At 36.9% G+C, this 26,240-nt stretch overlaps 2 long non-coding RNA genes across 3 annotated transcripts in view; both read right to left on the reverse strand.

Annotated features, from left to right (window-relative positions):
* Nucleotides 1–26,240, reverse strand: part of LOC144294524 (uncharacterized) — a 267,849-nt gene that overhangs the window by 64,226 nt on the left and 177,383 nt on the right. The gene's annotated exons all lie outside the window — the stretch shown is intronic.
* LOC144294519 (uncharacterized) lies at nt 4,447–21,911 on the reverse strand. Of its 2 annotated transcripts, XR_013361883.1 has the most exons (4): nt 21,796–21,909; nt 12,583–12,665; nt 6,818–6,847; nt 4,447–5,724 (listed from the first exon to the last, which is right to left on the reverse strand). It is a non-coding gene; the product is annotated as an uncharacterized LOC144294519 (long non-coding RNA). The 2 variants fall into 2 exon arrangements; XR_013361882.1 differs by lacking the exons at nt 6,818–6,847; nt 12,583–12,665 and having other exon boundaries at nt 21,796–21,911.

Consider the following 26,240-nt stretch of genomic DNA (forward strand, 5'->3'; position numbering starts at 1 on the left):
AGCCCAGGGGGGTGAGGAAGGCTTGGCCATTCCAGAAGGACAGGAAAGGACCCAAAAGAAGTGTCTGGAGAACAAAATCAAAGGAGGGTAATGAAAGGAACCCTAGGGAAAGCTGGCAGCGGTCTTTAAAGAAGGTTATTATAAAAATGACATCAGCTGTAATTAACTGACATAGGATCTTGAAAGAGCTAACAAAAATAATTTAATCTTAAATAATTGGGAAAAGCAGATGGCAGGGGAAAGAATCGGAGTAGACCTGTTCTCCAAGAGTTCAGGAAAGCTGTGGAGAAAATAAAGATCACAGGTACACCGGGGAGCAGAGAGCTGGTGAGGAATGCCAGGGGCCCGGGGGGAGGGGGGCAGCTGCCTGCCCACTTCATGCTCTCTGCACTTTCAAAACCAAAGAATGGCCCAAGTGATCATCTTCTCCAGCCTCCCTGGGGCTACTAAGGAAATTGTGGCTCTAGAAGGGGAAATGATTAATGCAAAGTCACATTTTAAAGACATCTAGTGGAGCCCCAACCTCGTATGGCTCCAATAGCATCTTTTTTGGTGTGTCATAATGCCTGCTACTTTTCAGTCAGATTTCAATTGAATTTAGTGCACAGTTATACACACAGATGTAGGTATACACACACACACATCGGACAAAAGAGAGGAGACATCTAATTTGTGGAAAATGGCTCTTTCCAGTTTGTTGTAGTTAGTTACTCTGATGTTACTGGCAAGGATGTGCATGGGATGGGAGTGGATCCCGTGCATTGACCACGAGCACCCCTCATCTTCTCACAGCTATTCAGTCATTAGGAGCATGATCTTTACTGCCTACCCCCTCACACAAAGATTCTTGAGATCTGGAAAGATAACTTTTGGGGACTTCAGCTAATACACTTGATTGACATAGATATGAAGCAATGTAGTGAAATGGGTAAGCCAAGGGCCTTAATACAGATAAAGTGGATTCAGTCTGCGACTCCCTTGTGTGTTAGCTGAGTGCTTTGGTGTAAATTATAAAAGATATTTAAGCCTCGGTTTTTGAGCTTATAAAATGCATATGATAATATCAACTTAATAGAATCATGAGGGCTGAATTAAATCCAACATATCTGACAGGCTTTGCGGAGAGCTTGGCCCAATTCCGGCACAAAGAGAGTATTCAATAAACTGTAGAGATTGTTACTGCTGTGAATGAGAAATTCCCCAAGGAAGATGAGATGCTTCTATATCCTTCCCCAAACAGGATAATCCAGTCTTATGTCTGTCCCTGTTACCTCCAAACTGAAGGAAATAAGGCAAAAAGACTATGTGCGCTGCTAAATATCCCCCTTCAGCAAATGTGAACTCCTTAACAACAAACATATGAACAGAGTCCCAAGAACCTATGGTGCTTTCTCTCTCCAAAGGCAAGGAAGGAAGGAAGAAAGGAAGGAAGAAGAAAAGAAAAAAAAAAAAAGAAAAAAAGAAAAGAAAAGTAAAGAAAAGAAAAGAAAAGAAGAGAAAAGAGAAAAGAAAGAAAAAGGAAGAATAGAATAGAAAAGGAAAGAAAAGAAAAGAAAGAGAAGAAAAGAAAGAAAAGAAAAGAAAAGAAAAGAAAAGAAAAGAAAGAAAGAAAGAAAGAAAGAAAGAAAAAAGAAAAGAAAGAAAAGAAAAAAGAAAAGAAAGAAAAGAAAAGAAAAAAGAAAAGAAAAGAAAAGAAAAGAAAAGAAAAGAAAAGAAAAGAAAAGAAAAGAAAAGAAAAGAAAAGAAAAAAGAAAGGAAAAAAAGAAGAGAAGCAGACAGGAAGGGAGAAAAAAATGAAGAAAAAAACCTCCACAAAGCTCCTTGTCTGCCAGTCATTTTATTTCTATTTTGCCTTCCTAAGCCCTAATTATCTCTTTAGTCTAATTAACTCCTGTAGAGGGCTCTGGAGACAGCTGAGCAAAGAGAAGCATTTATTTTTGAAGTAAAGCAATTTTTGTTATCCTTTTCAAAGCACTAAAGCACCTCTCTAAATTCAAGGCTTAGGATGAGTACCTCTCACTGCAGAAACCAAATCAAGCAATGCGTCCATGCTCAGGACCCATCCTGAATAAATGTCTTACTTTTAAACAGATTTAAACTTCAAGAAGTAGAGTGAGCCTCAAACATACAGACTGATGGGAAAAATTTTATTCTCAACTAAACCAATACCTGCTTGATTTGTAGTTACCTCCTTTCCTATTCTAATTCTTGTACCCACCTAAAAAAGTTAACAACCCCTTGCTCTTGAAACCTTTCCATTGGTGCATTCTTACAACTCTCTGGGTAATGTTTTAATGAAATTGTCGTTTATAGCACCACTTCAGATTGAGTGGTCATGAGAGTTTTTAGAGATGAGAACGACTGGCAAGAGAGACACTAGTGACGCAAAGTTCAAGGCGTGAAAGTGGAAATGACCTGTGTTTCAAGAACCACAGAAAAAGCCAGTGTGGATCAAATGTGGAGGGGAGCGGGGAGTGGTAGGAGGTGGTGCAGGTGGGCAGGGGTGGGACTGTTAGGGCCACCATGAGGAGAATGAATTGTGGCACGGAGACAGCTGGGAAGAGCTACATCTGTGAGCATGAAAGAGGGTGATGTCTTGGTCTAAGGTGGGAATATTGAATCAAAAAAAAAAAAAAATATATATATATGTGTTGACTTGGGATGTGTTTCCAGATGGAATCATTAGGATTATTGAGACTGGAAAGGAGGGGGTGACACGAAGTGAAGAATTAAGGACGCCTCTTGGATTTGAGACTTCACAACGATGGGGACAGTCATGTGATTTACGGAGATACCGAGGCTGAGTGAGAGGTAGACGTAGACTATTACTTTTGTGGCCCTGTTCCCCATGCTACCTCCCAGCATTCCGTCGGATAACTGAAACACAGCTATGTTGTCTACGTCAGGAATTCATACATTTAACTAGCATAAAAGCCACATTAATTTAACGGTTTGAGTGCATAATTATGGAATACATTTCTCCCCAAATCTTATCCTGAGAGGCAGGATTTCAGCTGATTAAGATGTAGATCCTCTCATGAGGCTTCCTTCTCTCCACATCCTCCTCTGCTTACCTCAGTGACCTCAGGGTCTCTTCAGTCATTAGTTTCTTCACCTACAGAATAAGAAGATTGATCGAATACATCTCATCAGGGTGAGCTTAAACATGCTCATGGTTGAAACCTCAGAGCAGCGCTCGATAGAAAGGATGTGCTCAAGAATATTACGTTTAACAACACATTTCTTACCATCTGAGCGTCCATTCACTGCCCTATGATGAGTATGATAATGTTCTTTTCTTTGAGTTTATCCTCTGTTTGCTCAGGGGGTGGTACCTAAGGGCTTCCCTCCCTGCTCATCCTCTGACACCTTTCCTCTGGCCACGTTCTCTAGGAAACAACATCCTCACTTAATTGTAAAAATAGCTGGCACGGAATTGTTCATCCCCTTGGGCTAGTAAGGAATGTTTATACATCATTTAAATTGATTTATCTCATTAATCCTATGAAATAGGTTTTATAATCCCCATTTCACAAGTTAAAAAAAAAAGGAATTTGAAGTTTCGAGAGGATAGAAAATTGACTCAGGAAGTGAGTGACTAGAGCTTGGACTAGGCTCAGTGGGTGGAATTTAAGAAACAAAACAAATGAACATAGGAGGGAAAAGAGAGAGAGAGAGAGAGAAGCAAACCAAGAAATAGACTCAACTATAGAGAACAAACTGAGGGTTACCATAGGGGAGGCGGGCAGGGGTAAGGTTCAAGTTGTGATGAGCACCGGGTGTTGTATGTAGGTGTCAGATCACTAAATTCTACCCCTGAAGCTGGAATTCTCCTATATGTGAACTAACTGGAATATCAATAAAAACCTGGAGGAAGGAAAAGAACCATACGAGTGGAGAAGTGTGTTTTGCTCACCTTCTGTGGCCCCCTCTAGTTAGTTTTGACATCTTCTAGCTCACTTGGGCAAGGACAGCTACGTGTTTCATCCCTCCAGCCATCAGAAGGCCCACTCCCCTTCGTGCATCCCCGACCTGTCCAGGCCTCGGCCAGTCTTCGCTCTGGGCCACCCTGCCCACCCCTTTCTGATAGGCTGGTGCAGAGAAACAGCAGCACCGGCACACACTGGTGGTGGAGACAAGGGAGCCTGTGTCACAGCGCCTCTGCTAGGCCCTAGGTTGACCTCCTTGTCCCCGCTGGCTTCTCCTCTGACAGGAATGTGTCCTGTCCTCCCCATCCTGGGCCTTCACCATGCATTGTGCAGCCATGGGACTGGTACCCGGGGCCCCCAGATGGTCATCCCAGCATCCACAAGCCCACATTCCCTGAACCCTGACTGAACCCCTGAAGCACAAAACCATAGTCCTTAACGTTTATTTGTAGGATGGGGTTTACAAATGAAAGTTCAGGAAAACTAATTTATTTTATTTATTTATTTTTGCCAACGCAGACCAAGGAAATGAATTTTCCTTTCTTGTTTGCTCTTTTTTTTTTTTCCCCCAGCCTTTTGAAAATAGATGTGATGGAGTTTCACATAAGCCTCATGGCTCATCTTCTTAGAGAAAGACTAGCAAAGTAGATAGAGTTTGAAGACTGGAGCTCTGTCGTTATTGTTTGCCTCACCTCCATCCCATATCACTCAGGAATAAGGTACCTTTTTTTTTTTTCTTTCCAATGCTACCCACCAACGGACAGAATAAAATTATGGAACTACGAGCTCTATTTTTTTGAGCAAAATGTTTAAATGCTGGAGGACTTTAAAGAGAGTCATCACATGGGGAACAGGTACAGAGGGCAGAGTTGAGGGAAGACTGAGAATCTGGTCCTGAGAGGTGGAGAAAGAGCTACGGGAACCATGTCACCTCAAAGGAATGTTCTAGTGTTCCAATAGGGATTCTTAAAGAGAGGAGAGGATAAAAGAAGAGAGTGGAAATTCTAGGATGGAGCAGGGTAGAGTGACAAATATACATGTTAACGACCATATGCAATATTAGATTATCATTTTATAGCTGGAAAAATTATGGCTATTCTCCTTATGTAAACTGCAGAATGCGGAGCTCAGGGAAATCTTGACCGATGATGCATAATTCAAATAAAGGCCAAGAAACACCGCTTTAGAGGATCTATGTACTTAGCTAATTGAACGAATATATAAATAAATCATTTGATTAAAAGTTGCCATTGAGTATATCTTCCTGCTCAGCACAGGAGAAGTTATAAATTGCTCAGCAGTGTCCTTGTGATAAATTATGGTTTTTCTGTAAGAGAAGGAACAGAGAAAAAAGAAAAGGCATAAGTCTTTAAAATCCTTTTATCCTAAACTAGTGCCCATGCTGCTCGCACTTAGCATGATGAATAATCTTTGATTATATGAATAAAGTCTAGTGAACAGGAAAGAAAGGCAATTGTGCCATGAATGCTTGGAACATGTCTTGTTGAAGAGCCTGGTGTTCAATTACGGCCGGATCCATTGAAATAATTTCTTGCAATTAGCAACAAATCTGAAATTTCAGTTCTCTTTTTATCCCTCAAGACCAGAGGTGCAGTAGAGCACAGGATTAAGACTTATGCTTAGTACTCGATGCGAGCCAGCCGGAACTTGAATTCTGGTTCCACTGCTTGCCTGCTCTGGGATCCTGGTGAAGTAACTTCAGCTCCCGTCACTTTCTACTATGTCCCATGCAGAGAAATGGCAGCAACATTACAAGCTGGCTCATGAAGATAAACTGAAAAAATGCAAGCAAAATAGTTACTATATTGTCTAAACAAATTGCCCTCTCAATAAATTTTAACTGTAATCATCTGCTTTCTTCTTCCTTCACGTGTATCTTGGCATAAATGAGATATTCCAGTAACACGTGGCTCAGTTTTTGTCTCTTCTGTAAGAGGAGCATTATCCTATGACGAGCACCCCATTTAGAATATCTAGGATTTGAATCCTCTTTTCGTCCAAAATTTACTAGATGTATGAGAATCGGAGTGTCATATAACCTGAGTCTTGGTTTTCTCATTTGTATTGGAGTCTTTTGAGAATTAAATGTCATGTGAACCACTGGCAAATACCAAAAGAATGCCCTCTGCTTTTAATTAGTCTTCTGCCCCTAAATATTATTGTTGTCATAATATTAATAATTGCTGCAAAGATTTAATATTTGAAAAGGAACTCAACAAAGTTCCAAGGCTGTCAACCTTTTCCCCATTTGGTATTTGGTGATTTCATAGGGCAAGACGTAAGTACGTACATCGCACTTAAATCCTCTTCATGAGATTTGAATTAGAATCTTTCTATTAAAAAACAAATGTTTTATGTAAATCATGTTACATATGGGATAGGAGATGAAATTATACTTCTCTGCTAAGACTTACAGTGATTTTTTTTTTTTTTTGAGGCTTAGCATAAGGTTCTAAAATTTTAGTAAAATCTACATACTTCCAATTAAGGGGGGGAGACTGACAATCAAAAAATGTCAAGACCTTCTAAGGAAAGGCATCCTCCTTTTCTAAAGGCATCCTCCTTTTCTATCTTCACAAGAATAGCCCTAAATTTCTGGGTTTCTTTTTTTGATTTCCAGATATGATTTCTTTTGAAGAATAAATTTTACGCATAAAGATAGAAGTTTGAAAAACAGCAAATATGGAGCTAAGACATATTTATATATCTGTACACCTTTTAATCTTATTTTCTTCCTTGAGCTCCATTGTCTGTTATCACTTCTGTTATTGTTAGATGTCCTTCTCTATCAGAGCTTTTCCTTCCACTTTGCTTCAGTTTGCAAATTCTGGAATGCTATGAGGCAGGAAAACCACATACATACCTACCGATTAAAATTCAAATATCTGAGCAAGTTCCTAAAGAAAACAAGGCAAAGACTTAGAAGATTTTTTAAATACTCAGAGGGATACTCACAAAAAATTTACCAAATGATTATAATGGTGATAAATTCTTTTTTTGTAATTATGTAATTATTTCCTGCTAAACATTAAACTCAGTGAGAACAGATACTGTTCTCCATATGCCATGTTGTGTTTGTTTTTTTAAATTGTAGATCTGGTGTTTCATACATAAAAACATAGCTCCTTTTGTTAGACTGGATTCCACAATGTTGAGATCATTTGAAAAAGCCAGTAAGAGCTATTCATGTATTTCTGTGAATTTAAAAATATTAAGACATATATCCATGTAAATTATCCCAATGATGTGTCTATCGCTTATAAATATTTTTAAAGTCACTCACTTGTGATCATACGAGTGTGGAATTGACATGAAGAATAGGCAAACACTCTCTAGATAACCCTACAGACTGAGCAAGTGATTAAATTTGGATACGTCATTAGGATGATTTTTGAGGTATGATAATAAAGATGCTGATTTTTCTAAGTTTTCAGCTTTTGACTCGACCTTAACCCAGATAATCCTAAGCAAAAAAGTGTTGGACTTTCGAAGGTGGGTTACTTGGATATATGCAAAATCAATTTGGACATTGAAAGAAGTGAATTTGTTTTTTTTAAGAATCTGACTACTAAAAAAAAAAAAAAAAAAAGAATCTGACTACTGTGTAAATTTCCAGCTGCATTCTGAAATTGTTTGCTCTCTGAAGATTTAGGCCCCAGTTGCCACAATAAGATAGTTTAGATTGCCTTCATTCCGAATATGGAAAATAGCTCCTTCAACAGTATACCCAAGATATAATCAGGAAAGATATGAAAATTTCTTGTCTTTTTATTAAAATTAGATACTTTGTTTGGCAAGGGCTAAATTACTTATACATATTAAACTGATATTACCAATATGAGAGCAGCAAGATAATGCCCAACAGGTACTAAGCTATACAAGCTGTACTATTTATTATGCTCTTAGACACTGTAAAAGTATCTTCCTATGAAACCCCCTTCGACTTGTTTAGGTGCTTACTGAGATGAAAGACAGACAAATACTGTCTAGGCCCAGACTATTTTGTCATAATGTAGGGCTATCGGGTTTACTAAATAAAAATATAAGAAACCCATTTAAATTAGAATTTGAGATAAACAATGAATAATTATTTATAATAAATAATTTGTGTATGAGATAGAAATATAAATAACTTTGTAATATGCAACATTTGGGGTATATTTATGCTAAACAGTTATTCTCTGTTTATCTCAAATTCAAATTTAACTGGGCACACTGTATTTTATCTGCCAATCATATATTTTTTAACTTTACGAGGTATAATTTGTATACCTTGTATACCTGTTCACCTACTTTTGGTGTATGTTTTGATGGGTTTTGGGATACTCTCAGAGTTTTAAAATCTTTGCCACAATCGATTTTGGAATATTTTTATCACCATAAAACATAACTCTGTATTCATTGATAGTTACTCCCCATTTCTACTAGCCCTATTCCATCCCCTGACCCAAGGCTTCCTCTAATTTACATTCCACATATGGATTTGCCCAGACTGGATATATCATATAAGTGGAATAATAAAATATGTTGTGTTTCATAACTGGCTCCTTTCAGTTAACACAGTGTTCTTGAAATTCCTTCATCCTCTGGCTTGTGTCCCGTAGCATGTATCAGTATGTCAATACATTGTTGTACTTTATTGCTGGCAATATTCCATTGTAGGGATATATCATATTCTGTTTATTCATTGATTAGCTTAGGGACATTTGGGCTTTTCCCACATTTTGGCTATAATGAATAATTCCACCACGAACAATTGTGTACACATTTACGTGACAGTAGAATTGCTAAGTCATATAACTCCACGTTTAACTTTTTGAGGGACTGAACTCTCTGGAGATCTTGAGGGTATCTGTTGCTCCAGTGTTCTGCTTCTTCTGAGTTCTTGATCCTTGCTCACTCTTGCCGACTGCAATTCTCATTTATTTCCCTTGCAAGTAAAAACTTTCACTCTTGTATCAAAAAAAGAAAAGCAAAACTAAACAAACATAATGTCATAAAGTTCTGTGTAGCAAGACTTTATCAATATCTGAGTGAACAGAAGAGGAACTACATGGTCATAAGTCATAGTCAACAACTTAAAGCTGAATTATTAGCTAAGCCTGTTTTGAAGTTTCTCAGCCTTTTTCCCCTGTAGAGACTTGGCCTATGGCCATTTTAATTAGATTCACTTTTACCTGTTTGACTTCTGCTCCTCTTTTCTCCACCACAAATCTCTATCCATTTTTCTTTTTTTTTAATCCAAAGCAAGTAAACTATAATTCTGCCTCAACCCATGCCACCCAGGCTGTCATAACTAATACATCCATTAAAAAGAAGAATTTCTCTTCCTAAGACCTTTTCTGTGGTAAACTCAAAAAATAACTGTTCTCTTTCTAATAAATGGACACTTTCTTTGAGTGATAACTGTTTATGGCTTTCACATATGGTTCATTAGGTGAGTGAGAGGTTCAAAGAAAGTATCTTTTTCTTAAGTTAATTAAGTAATTAATTTTTGAGACAGAGCATGTGCAAGTGGGGAGAGGAACAGAGGGACAGGGAGAGAGAGAATCTCAAGCAGGTTTCATGCTCAGTAGAGAGCCCAATATGGGGCTGGATCTCAAGACTCTGAGATCATGACCTGAGCTGAAATCAAGTGTTGGATGCTTAACTAACTGAGCCACCTAGGTGCCCTGAGGTTCAAAATATCTTGATGGTCTAAATATAGAATGACAATAACAGAGATAAAGAAGTCATGGTCCTTACCTTCAAACAACCCACATTGTTAAGAAGGAAATAATTACATATCTCATTCTCTATTAATAACAGAAAGTAAAATGATGAATAATGTATTAGAGATGTAACAAGGAAAACTCATGAAAGCCTAGAGACTTCTGAACAAGTGTTTTTGTAGTCATTATCTGGCCACACTTGAAACTCTGATTTTGCTCCAATATTCAAATAGATACAAGTTTAAAACAATGACAAATACAACTTAAACATCTCTGAGGCCCAGAGCTGAAAAAACATACCTGCTCTGGGTTCCAGGGTTAGAGTAAACAAAGTTTACTTTGAACAAAGTTCAACACTCTTAGATGAAATGATGACGTGGATATGATGAAATGAAGTGATGAAATGAAGTGATGTGAAGTGAAGTGAAGTGATGAAATGAAGACGTGGATATGTGGTATGCTGCTTGAAATAAGCTGCTGGAGTGTGTACCTTAAATCCCCTGGGACTTACACTTCCAATATTTCTTCAATGGCTAAGGAAAACAGTAGTTTGAAAGCCAGGACATTGGCAATTTTCTCTCAGCTAAACCACTCGACTTTGTTTAAGGAGTTAAAAAGAAGAAAAGAAAATTCACTAATGATGAAAATACCATATGATAAATAGATTTCAAAACAGATATAGATATAGATAGATAGATGATATAGATATAGATATATAGATATAGATAAAGATATAGATATAGATATAGATATATAGATAGATATCTATCTATATTTAAAGCTGAAGGGTGGGAGAAAGAAGTTAAGAAAGCTAGCCAGTAAAATGCAATGCACACTTTCCCTTTCACCCAAGGTCTAATAACAGGGATTGAACAGACCCACCTTGAAACAACTAAAATACTGGAAAAAATACCTTGAGCAAGACATTCTAGGTACCAGATACCAGGCAATGAAGGACAGTGATCCCTGACAAATGGGAACTAAATGGAGTGAGTCCCAGGATTGCTCCAACCTATTACCTCAAAAATTTCTAGGGAACCCAGGCAGATTGCTGAATGATGAGACACAGCATGTAGTTCTAAGAAGCCAAAGAAGCTAGAATTCACAGATACAAGTACTAGGAAGGAAAAAGCTGCACAGAGTAGGAGCTTTTCTGGAGGTTTACTCAGGAGCATCTCCTGAATATTCAACTGAGTCCTGATCAACTCTATTGGAGACCAGAGAGCAAAGAACACAGAGAGATTGGAGGCTGATATATGAAAGCGCTCCCCATCTTTCCTATGACTCTACTTATATTACCTTGTTGCTCATTAGAACATTTCTTTATCTCTGAGATTCACCAGGTATTTCTTTATACTAGCATTGATTGCACTTATCATCTGATGACTCCTTTCAATGTGCAAAATGAAGCATTAATTCAAGTCCATATATATCCTAGGATATACACAGAAACTAAATATTGTTTGTGTTCCTTTTGCAACTATATTTTGAATTTTTGCTAACTATATTTCATGTCTTCATCCTTCTCTTATATCCCTTCATTTTTTTTTTGTCTCCTTCTTTTGCTTTCTGGATGATTTTCTCAGATCTCTTCTTCACACCACTGAGTCTACTCCTAATTGCTTCTGATGCTATTTTTACTTTTCCAATAATATACATTATTAGACTAAATGTTTTTAATTTGTCTTCTAGTTTCCTTTCTTCTTGGTTTATAATTTAATTGTGGTATGGTTAAAAAAGAATTCTTGGGAAGATAGACAACTTTTAGACCATTTTCTTTTTCCTTGGGAAAATCTGATGTGAATTTCCATTTGAGTTTTTGGATTCTACGTTTATGTTTTATACTTTGTTTCTCAGTTTTTTGGAAGTTTTAATGTTTTTTCTTCTGTTTTCACAATCTCAGTCACCAACTAATCCAATATTTCTATTCACAGAAGAAACACAGGTTTCTTCCTTCTCCATCTTCTGTCCATATGATCAATTTTCCACTCAGAACTGAAACTGGTAAAAATGGCTGTTATATGTGTGTTTAAAAGTTCTGTATTTCAGTAGCCTGACAAGACTGAAGAAAACTCAGTCTTCAGATGTTTACAATCAAAGAATTTTAATCTCCAGAGTACTTGATTTACATCTTTCCTTATTTTGTTTGACCAGTTTACAACAATGGAGACTAGGGGATACATCTATTGAATTGGAGAAATAAAATAAACTATCACTTTTTCCAGACTTCCAGTATAAAACCTTGCTCCTCCAAATCCAGAAGGATTTTCCTCTACGTTATACCAAGTCTGCTAGTACCAAAGGGAGCCAAAGAGAAATAGTGATAAAAGACCATGGATTTGACTTTCTTTTAAGGTTATTTCAGGTTTCAAATGCTTTTGGTTTGAGGCAAGGAAAAAGGCTTCATTCATAGTGGCTTACATCTCACACACAATTTGCTCCCAAATTGTGACTCTACATTTTGCTCCCAAACCTGAAGAATAAATATGGAGTTTTCAAGAATCCACCCTCCCACTTCTCACTGTCCCGAATCAATTTCTGATGCCTTCCTTCAATTTAATCCCAGCTTTACTGGTAGCCATATTAAGAAACACATGGAATGTAGTTGGCATTGTGCCCTACCTATTTTTTGTCTTTACTGTTTTTAGTCATTTCTGTTAATTTCTGGGAAAAGAACTTGTAAGCTTGTGTTTATACTACCATTTTTCTCCCCCACAGAGAATTCTACTTGATTTTCCAGGTAATAAATTTGAGATTCCTCATCTTTACCATCAAAACAACTCCATAAAGCAGAGTGGTCATCGCCATGATTTAATGCAGTTTGAACAGCCTTTCCATTTTAAATAAGTTACAATCTGAATTGAGTTTGTGATTTTGAAGGGCAATAACAGAAATATTTTATGTAAAATAGTATACTTAACTTTTGTTGTCAGGCAACACAATTCTGTCAGTATTGACTTTCATTACATAGTGATTCTCAACACTGGAGAGGTCAGCGTGATGGCTGTAAAATTTAAAAGAACAATAATAGAGGCTCTGGCAGTGGGGAAAGAAATGTTCCTCCACTTGAGATTCACTGAACAAAAATATGTCTTTATTCAGTATTATTCACATCACCCTTGGCATACTGAGTTCAGTTATGAATATGAATATCACACTACAAAAGAGATATCCAGATGAAAAGATAATGTGAGAAATTAGAAACCACATGGTTGAGGTAACTGGAATTATCTTAGAGAAGGTAATCTTTAAGGATATACTGTATATTTGTGAAGATAGCTTAAGGCCATCCCATTGGACTTGGATTGGATAGTTGGCAGTTAGAGGGTTAGTGAGCTTGTTGGAAAACCTTGTGTGTTTATCTTAATACAAAATAAAAATGCTTCTGGGGCCAGACGTTCCTGGAAATGTATAATACAGGTTTGGAACACTGAGAGTCAATGAGAACTCAAGTACTGGGTTACAATCGTCCAAACTTAAGTGTCTAAAATTCTGTAGCATGAAATGAGCCACAAGGTATTAATTGGGGATAATTAATAGGCAAGTTGAAGAAGGAAATAATAGATTAGAATAGAATTTAAGTAGACTGCGTTTTAGAATGTCTTCATCGAATAATAAAGGAGTCTAATTTTAGTATCCAAACAATAGAAACTGGGAAATTGTAAAGAGTACTCACTGAAGACTTTTAGGAATTATTTAAATAAACACTACGTTAAAATAATGAACTTGCAGACAGACAGATGACAGCTTAGAAGAAATGTCAACTTTTCTGAATTGAAGGATTCATTCACCCTTGGATTGTATGAGAAAGATGCAAGTATACACTGTATAGATTTGTTAAAGAAAAGCTTTTAGAGAGATTTAAAAGAGTGGTGATAAGGTGAAAAATACTTTAGGCATAAGAGAAAACGTATCAATGAGAATGACAGAAAAAACAAAATATATAAAAATACCATCAAATAAGAGAAAGAGCAGCAGGAACTCAGTAGAATCTCATTTGCTCATACGACACATTCTATTACTATTGCCTCGAAGCACCAAGAGGGAGAATTTTCTATCTTTGAAGAAAACTACATTCTCTTTAGGGGGACTCTGGAAACATCCAGAGTGCACAGAATAGTAGCCATAACATATTACGTATGATGGAATATGGTGGCACAGTTTAATGATTTTATCACTAGGTATTTTTATCACTTAATGAGACAACTTGTTCACCTAATGTCTTACAGCAGCATAGAAGCTGGGGAGGTAGAAGGGTAGATGTATTTTTAAAATTTGACTAGGGATGAATTGTGTATTCTCATTTCTGGGTGAAAGTGCAGGGATCTGTTTTCTGCTCTGCCAAAACCAGTTGCTTAGGAGATAAAAATACATCGACAAACTAGTCTATCCTCAAGGACCTCATGGTTTTCCAAACAAAGGAATGCATGTAGCTACACAAATATAAATAAAAAGAAAGTATCAAAGAAAAGAAAATCATATGGGACAGATCACTCAAGGAAATGTTGAGAAGAATTATGCAATCTTCATTATGGAGATTTTTTTTTAAGATTTCATTTATGTATTCATGAGAGACACAGAGAGAAGCAGAGACACAAGCAGAGGGAGAAGCAGGCTCCGTGCAGGGACCCGATGTGGGACTCAATCCCAGGACCGCGGGATCACACCCAGGGCCAAAGGCAGTTGCTCAACCACTGAGTCACCCAGGGGTCTCAAGGAAGAGAATTTTCTGAAGTAAGCTTTGATGAGTCCTTGACAGATGTGGTGAGACAAGAGAGCAGAGTATTTCAAGCAGAGAAAAAAATTGAATTTAAGATACATGGATAAGCAAATCCAAACTGGATGAGAGACACTAAGTAAATTATGTTGCTAGAATTGAAAGTTCAATGCTTTCAGAATTATCATAATCAATGCTATTTTGAAATATTTCTATTCACAGATATTTTTATGGTATCAAGTGTAAACATCTACACTGCAAAATCTATTTTCTCTGTGGAAAAAAATGGTAAATTTTATCATTACCCTATTTTATTGTCAATTAATATTGTTTGCATCAAATAACATTTAAATGGAAAAATCCCAGTGTTATATAAAAAGATTCTACTCTTAAAATACTGTGCACACACACATTTTATCATACCAAGTACAAGAACTTAAAAAAAGAGTCCTCAAACATAAAGACTGCAAAAAGTTTCTGAATGAATTTAATGATACTTAACGAGATAGTATAACACAGTATGTGAGTCAGAGGAAAACAAATACTATATGATTTCATTCATATGTAAAATTTTTAAAAAACGAAATGAATGAACAGAGGGATAAAAAGGACAAAATGCTAGACTCATAAATACAGAGAACCAGAGAGGTGGGTAGGGGCATGGGTGACATAAAGGGAATTAAGAATATACTTATTGTGGCAAGTTTCGAGTCATGTATAGAATTGCTGAACCATTGTACTGTACACCTGAAAATAACACTGTATGTTAATTATACTTCAATTTAAATAAATAAATTAACTAATCAAACAGTTTTTTAAGGTATGTAAATTATTCAACATTGACTTCACTTTTTCATGAATTTATGAATAAAAAATATTAATATTTATGAATAAAGAAAGTGAAGTACTGACTATGAATAAAGGCAGCACACTCAATAATTAAATACTTTTTATTTCTTTCTCATAAAGACCTGAGTACATAATTCCCCTTTTCAAAGAAGCAATTTGCGGATCAATATTTCTCATAAAACAAGACAAAACAGACATCAATGTAGGCTATTTTTTTAAAAACCCACTTTGGGAGGGTGCCTGGTGGTGCAGGTGGTTAAGTATCTACTCTTGGTTTCAGCTCAGATCATGATCTCAGGGTCCTGAGATTGAGTCTCAAGTCATGCCCTGCACTCCACACAGAGTCTGCTTGGGATTCTCTCTCCCTCTGCCCCTCCCCACTGCACTTGTTCTCTCTCTCTCTTAATAAATAAATCTTAAAAACTAAAAACCCACTTAGGAACCAATTACAGTGAATTAAACCAAATTATGTCTTTTGTAAAAAAAAAAAAAAAAGTATTTCTCTTCACCGATGCTTTTGAATTATTTTGAAAAAATATTAAACTTCAAGAAACCTGTGTAAAAGGGATAGTGAGCTTTGGATATAACTAATGAGGAAAATAATAGCACATTACATTGCGCTCACATGCTGCCAATTTTAGTTTGTAATTATATTGAATTAAATGTAGTGAGCAAATGTACCAAAAATAAATCACTAGAGTAGAGAATTAACCAACTGGCTTCTCCCAAGAATAAAAAGCAACTCAGTGGAAGAGGTTTGAGTATTTTTTCTTTATGTAAGTTCTTAACCAAATGCAGCAAATTTGAATACTTGATAAGAACAGATTGCAACACATTTTACAATTGGGCTATGTCAATAAAGCAAATGTAACTAACTTGCTAATCAAACTAAAGTCAACTTTACTGTATTCTAGAACTCATATTAAGCATTGGAGATGCAGAGATGAAATCAAGTTTTTGGTTGGAGCTCTAAGGGATAGTTTTTCTTATTGCATCGATAGTTACTAGCATACATGGGATTATTATAAAAACGTGCTATTGAGTATCTTGAGGCAGGAACTGTGCTGGGCAATATAATTAAAAAAAAAGAAAAAAAAGAAAAAGAAAGAAGAAAGAAAGAAAGAAAGAAAGAAAGAAAGAAAGAAAGAAAGAAAGAAAGAAAGAAAGAAGAAAGAAAAAGAAAGAAAGAAAGAAAGAAAGAAAGAAAGAAAGAAAGAAAGAGAGAAAGAAAGGGAGAGAGAAAGAAAGGGAAAGGGAAAGGGAAAGGGAAAGGGAAAGGGAAAGGGAAGGAGGAAGGAAGGAAAGCAAGGAAGGAAGGAAGGAAGGAAGGAAGGAAGGAAGGAAGGAAGGAAACAACTTTTAAAAAGAAAGAAAAAAGTAGAAGATAGACCTTATCTTTCCAAAGTTCACGATCTATGAGTGCAGGATTTATAACTGTAAGTGTTTTGGAGACTAGAATGTGTAACACTCTGGCTTTTTCCAGGACCCAGTTGAATCTAGAGCAGCCTCACTGGTATGTAAGTAAATCATAGCTGGAATTCCTACCTTCACGTGGTTCTCCACAAAGTGCCTGTTACAAAAGGGGGCTCCTATATTGGCTATATTCAAAAGAACCAAAAAAAAATTAACATTCTAAAATAGTTCCACTCATAAAAGAGTTTCTATAAGTATATCCTGTTTTAGAGTTATAAAGCCAATGAACTCTTTTTGGGCACTTTGACCACCCCTTCTCTATAGTTCCTTTTTCCTATTGTATTGAAACTGTATGCTATGCCAGGCTCCACTACTAGAATGAAATCTCTGAAAAAGCTTTTTTGATCTTCAGTCTCTAGCACAGATACCATTGGTGTCTAACAACTACTTAATGAGTACAGGAGGAAACGCATGAGTGAAGGAATTACTTCATCTAGCTTAGCACATGGTAAGATCTCTTTTGCCTCTTCAAATATACTCCAAAAAGAAAGAGCTTATAAATCCACTGGGTCTGCACAATGCAGACTGATGGAAAGAATGTGCTGTTGGTTTAGTAGTTCCAGGAATTATCATGCGGGGACCACAGAGCCAGAAGGTGAACGGAGATTGTGATGTCTTTGGGCAAATGGGGTGAATGGAGATTGTGATGTCTTTGGGCAAACGGGGATCACTCCCCATTCCACAAACTGCCATAAAGTACATACTCAATAAACAGGAGCTCTTCTTCTTGATAGTCATAATATAAAACAAATATAGATATTTATAAAATATTTATAAAATAAATAGAAAATATAATAGAAAAATATAGGGAAAGGGGCAATTACATCTGCCTGATGGTATCTGGATAGGCCCCAAGGAGAAAGTACATTCAAATCTCCTAGTAAAAGGGCTACATAGGAATTCCTCTGGAAAGCAAGAAGTCCAGATATTCCAACCTGAAGAAACTTGATGGGCAAAGATATGGACACAGCTTTATCTCCTTCATCCCCACCTGTTTGGTGGACATAGCAGACATAGTATGTACCCACCTACTATTTCATGTACTCCTCCCACTTTGCCTTGTAATTAAATTGGGTAAATGATATTGGGTGCTAATCAATGAATCAGGCAAAGGCTATAGATATAAGCTCCTTGCACTTCTGCCCCTTGAAAGCATCCTGGGTGAAACCCCTGCTCCTTCTTCCCCTGCCAGGTTGTTCTAAAAGTCTATATGCTGAGACAGCTGAATCACAAGTTTGATGGAGCCTGTGTCCCTGTGTCTTAGGATACCCCTCACTGGCATGCATTAGGCCCCGCATGAACAATTAAAAACATTTTTGCATATGTGGGCTAAGCCACTGAGATCTCACTGTGTTGCAACAGCTATTATTACTTGTCCTGACTAATGAAAATAGCCCCTCTATACCCCCTCATCTTTACCCTCAATACTGAACATGTAGCTTTCCCATTCAACAGCTGCAGAGAGTTGAACAAAATTATTTCCAAATTAAGAGTGATTATAACCCAGTAAACCACAGGGTAAGATGGAACTAAATGGGCACCAAAATCAATACCTGCATTCTGACCTTTTCACTGTTGGGAAATAATTCAGTCCTTCAATGGCCATCATCAGAGGATTTTTATATCCAGTAATTCATTAACTTCTAAGTATTAATTGTAAGGTTTTCGATAACACAGATGGATTATGAATAGAAAATAGGCACAATGCACAATATATTCAAAAATAATTAAATTGTTATGACTTTTCAGGGCAGTGAAGCTATTAAAATATAATTTTTTAAAAAATGAGAATGGAATGAGAATGTGATTTCACAGGCATAATTTGAAATAGTACAAGTATTTACTCACCATGTGCAATTACTTGTAAATACAAATTAGAGAGAGATGTGGTACAGCTAAAGTACAGTAAAATTAGATTTATGAAGCCTTTCTTTATGTGCAAACAAAAAAATAAAAGTGTCTAATCATTTTGTTCATTACGATTCTTATAAACCTATGCTAACCAGGGGAATGTGATATACCATGAATAATTCATAAGGCAGGGCCAAATAAAAATAAAAGTTTGTGCTAATAATTCCTCAGAAGGAGATTACACAATTGGATGGGACAGAGTCCAGCCAGGAAAACAAACTATCATTTATACAGAGATAATTTAATACTGGTGCCAGATACGCAGAGCAGAGCGCGGGTGATGGTGAATCTGAGAATAAATCAGCAAATGACCAGCACGTCTTTTCATGAGTTGTTGAAGGCAGTGGAATCCAGGTTTGCTGACTACTGATCATATCTGGATGTATAGCTTTTCTGAAAACTTTCACCAATTCTGAATGATATATTATCTTGATATCTTTTGTATGCACCAGCTATGAACCGAAGAATGAAGTCATTGCTGACGTCACCAACTGGCAAGCATCAGAGCTGGAATTCGAACTGACTCCTTGCAGAGAGTGACATCTGCCACTCGCTGTGCCAATAGGCTGGGGCAATGGGGCTAGATCAAATGTGGACAGTCTTCCTAACTCTGAGTTTCCCTGATTATAATATGAACAATTACTTTCATAAAATAACCAATTATTAGCACCCAGGCTATTCAATACTATATCCTTATGAACACAATCCCAGGTGTCATGCTATATCCTTATGAACACAAAGAGTGTAACTGAAATGAGGTCTAGCTGTGCATGGTGGAGCACATTCTACAAACTGAGGAGGCAACTTGCTTAAGTGATTTTATTTGTTTTATAGCCAAGTCTGTGTTGTCAGTTTCATAAATGACAAAGTGTTGTATTTTCTCAGCTGACTTTTTCCGGTTTTATATTCTGCTTGTCTCTGTTCCCAACTCAAAATTACACATATCTTCTATAAGGATATCTGGAGATGGGTTATATTAATTGTCTGAAATGAAGTCTTTTGTTTAGGGATTTTTTAAGAAAGATTCTTTGCTCAGCATTCTGATGAGATATTTGTCAAAGAGATCAATGGATCTGGAAACCATGGCTTATCCGCAAGACATCTGGTTAGTTCTAGGTTTCAATAACGTGCTAAATCCACAGAAATTCTAAGGGCCTCTCTAACGAGTAAACATGGATTTTAGTGAAATTTGACAGATTTGGACTATTAGTGAAAAATCTCTTCCTTCCAGTAAAATTCTGCTATGACAGAGTGTATAGAACTGCTCTTTCTTTTGAGCTACCCAGTGGGATTTTTTTTTTCCTGCACAAGAAGAAAGCCAGCTTGACAGTATAACATCTCTCTGATTCTAAGCCCCTTTTGCTTTCTTCAGTTGCTACCCCCATTACTTGACTTGAGCTCTCAGGCACCGGATTCCATGTGTACATAAGTAATGGGGGTATAATGGAACCAGTGATTCTGGAAGGAACCAGCTTGCTCATTGTGGAAATAAAATATGGGCTAACAACACCTAAATTTAGTCAAATGCAATCACTGGCTACTTAGGGATATGCTTTACAACATCTACTTGTGGATGTTCTTTTAACTTTAAGCATTTTGATCAAACAAGTTCTAATTTAATATAATATTAGAAAAAATAAATTGTGTTCTTGTCTTTTCTATGTGAATTCTTCTATTGGCCTGTTAATCTTTAACCTAAATTGCTATTGAATCTTACTGAAACATCTCTGTTGTTGAGTTTTCTTCTTTCATTTTTATTGTCCTTTTTTTTTTACTCCTCCCTAATCTCTTTATCTCTGTTATAATTAGTTTTATATATTGTTTTCAAAGAGTTTTCTTTAGTGAATACAATATAATACATATCCTGTATTAGTTCACAGTGCATACTTCCATTTTTCCACTATGGGTGATCTTTAGTGTAGGTAGACATATCTTAAATTTCTGTGTTTTGGGGTTTCTTATGGGGGAAGCACCTGCAAAAAAAAGGCATTTCCTTCTATTATATTTACCTTTACATGTCTCACTAAGATTAGTAAAAATTTTGAAGCAGAGATATTAAAATGTTTGTGAAAGATACAAAGCTACACCCAAGAACTGCCACTCACAACCTTTCAAAATGAATAACTTCTATTTTAACAAGCAAATCTGAGACCTGTGATTCAAAAGTGGTGTGGCTCTTCTATTCATTTTTAAAATGGCTACTTTGATAATCATAGATGCCAATTTTCTCAAATGTACTAAAAAATGTCTTATAAGCCTCTTTCAGCCAAGATACGTACACACATTCCCTCCAACAACCACCAGCGGGCTTTCTCAGAAATCTGGTAGAAGGATGCTATTATTTCCTGCCTTTACACCCAATTCCATTTGGGTAGAATAACGTGTCAAGATTACAGTTTTGGATCCCAAAGGCACAGAACATTACATATTAGGTCATTTATAAGTCTGACCTTTTAATAAAGTATGTTTCAATGTAACTATGAGATAAAGGGCTTAAATTACATTTCTCACCACCCTTTAATTGCTAAGTAATCTTTGAGTAAATGGTGCTCCTGGGACACACACATATACATGAGTTTAACTTATTTTCCATGGCCCCCATCCACTGAGAATAAGAAAAATACTCTTTGAATTTTTCAGCACTCGCTGTTTTCATGAACTATTCATGCAGTGTTGTAGAAACTAGTTTAATTAACAGGAAAGAGCAGCAACAACTATTAGTTCTGCTGCTTGCTTATGATGACTGAAAAAGTTCCATAGCCATCAGATTTCTTCCCTGAGTCTGAGAAATGCTTGTGAGTGCACAGCCAACACATTTAGGGGAAATATTCACAAAGACTTGCACTGAAATATAAGGTTTATGAGCCTCGTCTGGAGTAAATGAAGTAGTTACTACTGGCAGTTAAACTATTATAAGCTCAAGGAGAATTTGATTATGGTTGAGGTAAGAAGTGAAAAGTCTAAATTAGAGAAAGAGGGCTGAGTATAAAACCTAGAGGAGAAATAAGAGAATTTAAATGGTAGGAAAAGCCAAGAAGTTCCTAGTTGAGAAGCTGAAGGACCGACTGGGGTGGAATAGATGTTGGAATATGGCCTGAAGTTGTAGGACATATGTATGTGGGTTTGTGGTATGAGTGAGTCTGCACATCTGCTGAGTTCAGGATCAAGGGAGATGGTCACTTACAATCACTACAGAGCTCAAACATTCTTCCATGGACTGACTCTGACATGCTCCGTTAGGTGTCTTCTGTCTGAGCTGCTGCCATATGTTTGATCATTGTATAGGAAACTGATGATGCTTGGGAGAAAGGAATATTCTATGAGGAGAATGTTCTATTGTTATCACTCAGTTCTGGACACCTCATTTATCCAGATGAAATCCCTACACCATTATCCAGCTGCAGGACATGCTCTGAGAAACCTTATTTAAAAAATGGAAATTTGAAAAATACAAATGATACTGTGTACTACAAGGAAAAGAGCTCCATGTAGGGACTGGTATATAAAAGTTTGTAAAAGTGAATTACTTTCTCTCTTTTCATGAACCAATTTATACGGAATCACAAATTAGAAAAAGAATGAAAACAGACTGGAAAGGAAAATACAGAGAAAGTAAGGAATACCTTGAAGAGAGCACAGGCAGTAATTTCTCTGATATAGGACAGACACATCAACATTTTTCTAGATATGTCTCTTGAGGCATGGTAAACAAAAGTAAAAATAAACTATTGGGGGACAAGATCAAAAAGCTTCTGCACAGTGAAGGAAACAAACAACAAAACCAAAAAGCAACTTGCTGAAAGGGGGAAGATATTTGCAAATGACATATCTGATAGATGGTTAGTATCCAAAATATATAAAGAACTGATATAACTTAACACCAAAAACTCAAATAATCAAATTTAAAAAATGGGTTGAAGACATGAACAGACATTTCCACAAAGAAGACATACAGATAGATGGCCAATGTACATATGAAAAAGTGCTCAATATTACTCGTCATCAGGGAAATGCAATGCAGTGAGATACACCCCTGCACTGTCAGAATGGCTTAAGCAAGAAACACAAGAAACAACAAGTGTTGGCAAGGATGTGAAGAAAATGGAACCCTTGTGCACTCTTCGTGGCAATGCAAACTTGTGCAGCCACTGGGGAAGACAATATAGAGGTCCCTCAAAAAATTAAAAATAAAACTACCCTAAATTCAGAAATTGGACTACTGGGTGCACTATATACCCCCAAAATACAAAACACAAATTCAAAGGGATACAGGCACCCCTATGTTCATTGCAGCAGTATTTACAGTAGCCAACCTATGGATGCAGCCCGTGTATCCATTGATAGATGAATAGCTAAAGAAGATGTGGTATATCTATACGATGGAATACTATTCAACAATAAAAAGGAATTAAATTTTGCCATTGGAACAACATGGATGGAGCTAGAGACTATAATGCTAAGTGAAATAAGTCAGTCGGAGAAAGATAAATAATGCCATATGGTTTCATTTGTGGAATTTAAGAAACAGAAAAGAGCAAAGGAGAAAGAGAGAGAGAGAGAAACAGACTCTTAACTATAGAGAACTAACCGATTGTTACCAACGGGAGGTGGGGAGGGAAATGGATGAAATAAATAATGGGGATTAGAGAGGGCACTTCTCGCGGTGAGCACTGGGTGATGTTTGGAATAGCTGAATCACTATATTGTACACCTAAAACTAACATAACACTGTATGTTAACTATACTGGAATTAAAATAAAAAACCTTTGTAGAAATAGAATAAAATATACTATAAGATCAAATTTACCATCTTAATCATTTGCAAATGTACAATTCAGGGGTAAAAAATACATTCACACTGTTGTACAACCATCACCATCATCCATCTCCATCCCTCTTTTCATCTTGTAAAGCTAAAACTCTGTGCCCATCAAACCATATCTCCCCATTCTCCTCTACTCCTGCCCCTGATAATCACTATTCTACTTTCTATCTCTATAACCTTGACTACTCTGAGTACATTATATATAGTAGAATCATACAGTATTTATCCTTTCACTTTAATTAATGCCCTCAGAGTTCTTCCATGCTGTAATATGTGTTAGAATTTCCTTCTTGTTTAAGATTAAATAATATTTAATCATATATCACATTTTTTCCCTAACCATCCACCCATCCGATGGATCCTTGGACAACTTACAGCTTTTGGATATTGTTAATAATGCTGCAGTGAATATTGAGATCTGAGAATATTGAAATCTGAAAGATTGAGATCTTTGAGATCCTGATTTTGTTTAACATTTACTTTCTCTTTCTCTGAGCCTAGGCAGTAGTGTACTTTCCATTGTCCTGAATTTCCTAGACATAAAAAAGGAGCACAGTATCAGAATCTCAATGGATGAAATTTCAGACGACAGAAATCCAACAGGTAAACTTATTATTAAAATGGAAGAGAACAGAGTTCTCTATAAGTTCTTGAATGCATTTCTCAAGTTTTAATTGACATGGAATCAGAAAAGACCCCGAATAGCCAGGGGAATATTGAAAAAGAAAACCAGAGCCGGGGGTATCACAATGCCGGATTTCAAGTTGTACTACAAAGCTGTGATCATCAAGACAGTGTGGTACTGGCACAAAAACAGACATATAGATCAATGGAAAAGAATATGGAAGCCAGAAATGGGTTCCCAGAATACTCAACAAAGCAGGAAAGACTATCCACTGGAAAAAGTGGATTTAATAAATGGTGCTGGGAAAATTGGACAGCCATGTGCAGAAGAATGAAACTGGACCATTCTCTTATACCAGACACAAAGATAAACTCAAAATGGAGAAAGATCTAAATGTGAGACAAGAATCCATCAAAATCCTAGAGGAAAACACAGACAACACCCTTTTTGAACTCGGCCACAGCAAACTTCTTGCAAGATACATCCATGAAGGCAATGGAAATGAAATAAAAAATTAACTGTTGGGACTTCATCAAGATAAAAAGCTTCTGCACAGCAAAAGAAACAGTCAACAAAACTAAAATACAGCCTATAGATGGGAGAAGATATTTGCAAATGACACATCAGATAAAGGGCTAGTATCCAAGATCTATAAAGAACTTATTAAACTCAACAGCAAAGAAACAAACAATCCAATCATGAAATGGGCAAAAGACATGAAGAGAAATCTCACAGAGGAAGACATAGACATGGCCAACACGCACATGAGAAAATGCTCCGCATCAGGGAAATACAAATCAAAACCACAATGAGATACCACCTCACACCAGTGGGAATGGGGAAAATTAACAAGGCAGGAAACCACACATGTTGGAGAGGATGCGGAGAAAGGGGAACCCTCTGCACTGTTGGTGGGAATGTGACCTGGTGCAGCCACTCTGGAAAACTGTGTGGAGGCTCCTCAGAGAGTTAAAAATAGATCTGCCCTACGACCCAGCAATTGCACTGCTGGGGATTTACCCCAATGGTACAGATGCACTGAAACTCCGGGACACCTGCACCCCAGTGTTTATAGCAGCAATGTCCACAATAGCCAAACTGTGGAGGGAGCCTCGATGTCCATCGGCAGATGAATGGATAAAAAAGATGTGGTCCATGTATACAATGGAATGTTCCTCAGTCATCAGAAAGCACAGATATCCACCATTTGCTTCGACGTGGAAGCAGAGGAGGGTATTATGCTGAGTGAAGGACGTCAAGTCAATTGGAGAAGGACAAACATTGTATGGCTTCATTCATATGGGGAATATTAAAAAGTAATGAAAGGGATTATAGGGGAAAGGAGAGAAAATGAGTGGGAAATAGAGAGGGAGACAGAACATAAGCAACTCCTAACTCTGGGAAAAGAACAAGGGGGTAGTGGAAGGGGAAGTGGGCAGGGGGATGGGATGGCTGGGTGACAGGCACTGAGGGGGGCACTTGACGGGATGAGCACTTTGGTGTTCTGCTATATGTTGGCAAATCAAACTCCAATATAAACGATACCAAAAAAAAGTTTTAATTGACACTAACTGCTGGATCTTCACCCAAGAACTACTGGTGAACTAGACATAAGATCCATGATAGGTGTATGAAAGGTGCTGTGGGAGTATTTGTGGGAAATAATGGTTTTCCCTACTAATGCTGGAATATTTCTAAAGAAGTCTGAGTAGGAGATTTCCAAGAAGTTAACCAATTCCAAGAAAAGTTATCCTTGACAAAAGGCAACATAAGAACAGGGAGGATTAAATCATTTTGGAGAATTAGAAATAAAGAACAGACCATTATGGCTAGAAAACATGCTGCAAAAGCCAAATGCTGTGCAAGAGGATACTAGCTGGATATGCCTTAAGCGGTGTTGAATGCCATGTGGGCTCGTTAGAGCTCAGCTGCTAGAAAATTAGCTTATTATTTAATATCTCAGTACAACAGAAATCTGTTTGTTGTTCACATACAGTTTGAACAAGTGTGATTCAGATGAGCAAGGTCATCCTTTATGTGATTATTCGGGGATGCATGACTCCACAAAAACCCAAAGCTGTGACACTCCACTCTATTCCATCAGTCAGGACTGAGGCATATGTCACTATCACTAATTGAAAGATTTGGAAACAAGTCTAGCTGTGCACTAGAGAGCGAG

The sequence above is a fragment of the Canis aureus genome, chromosome 23, assembly GCF_053574225.1.
Source record: "Canis aureus isolate CA01 chromosome 23, VMU_Caureus_v.1.0, whole genome shotgun sequence".
NCBI lineage: Eukaryota > Metazoa > Chordata > Mammalia > Carnivora > Canidae > Canis > Canis aureus.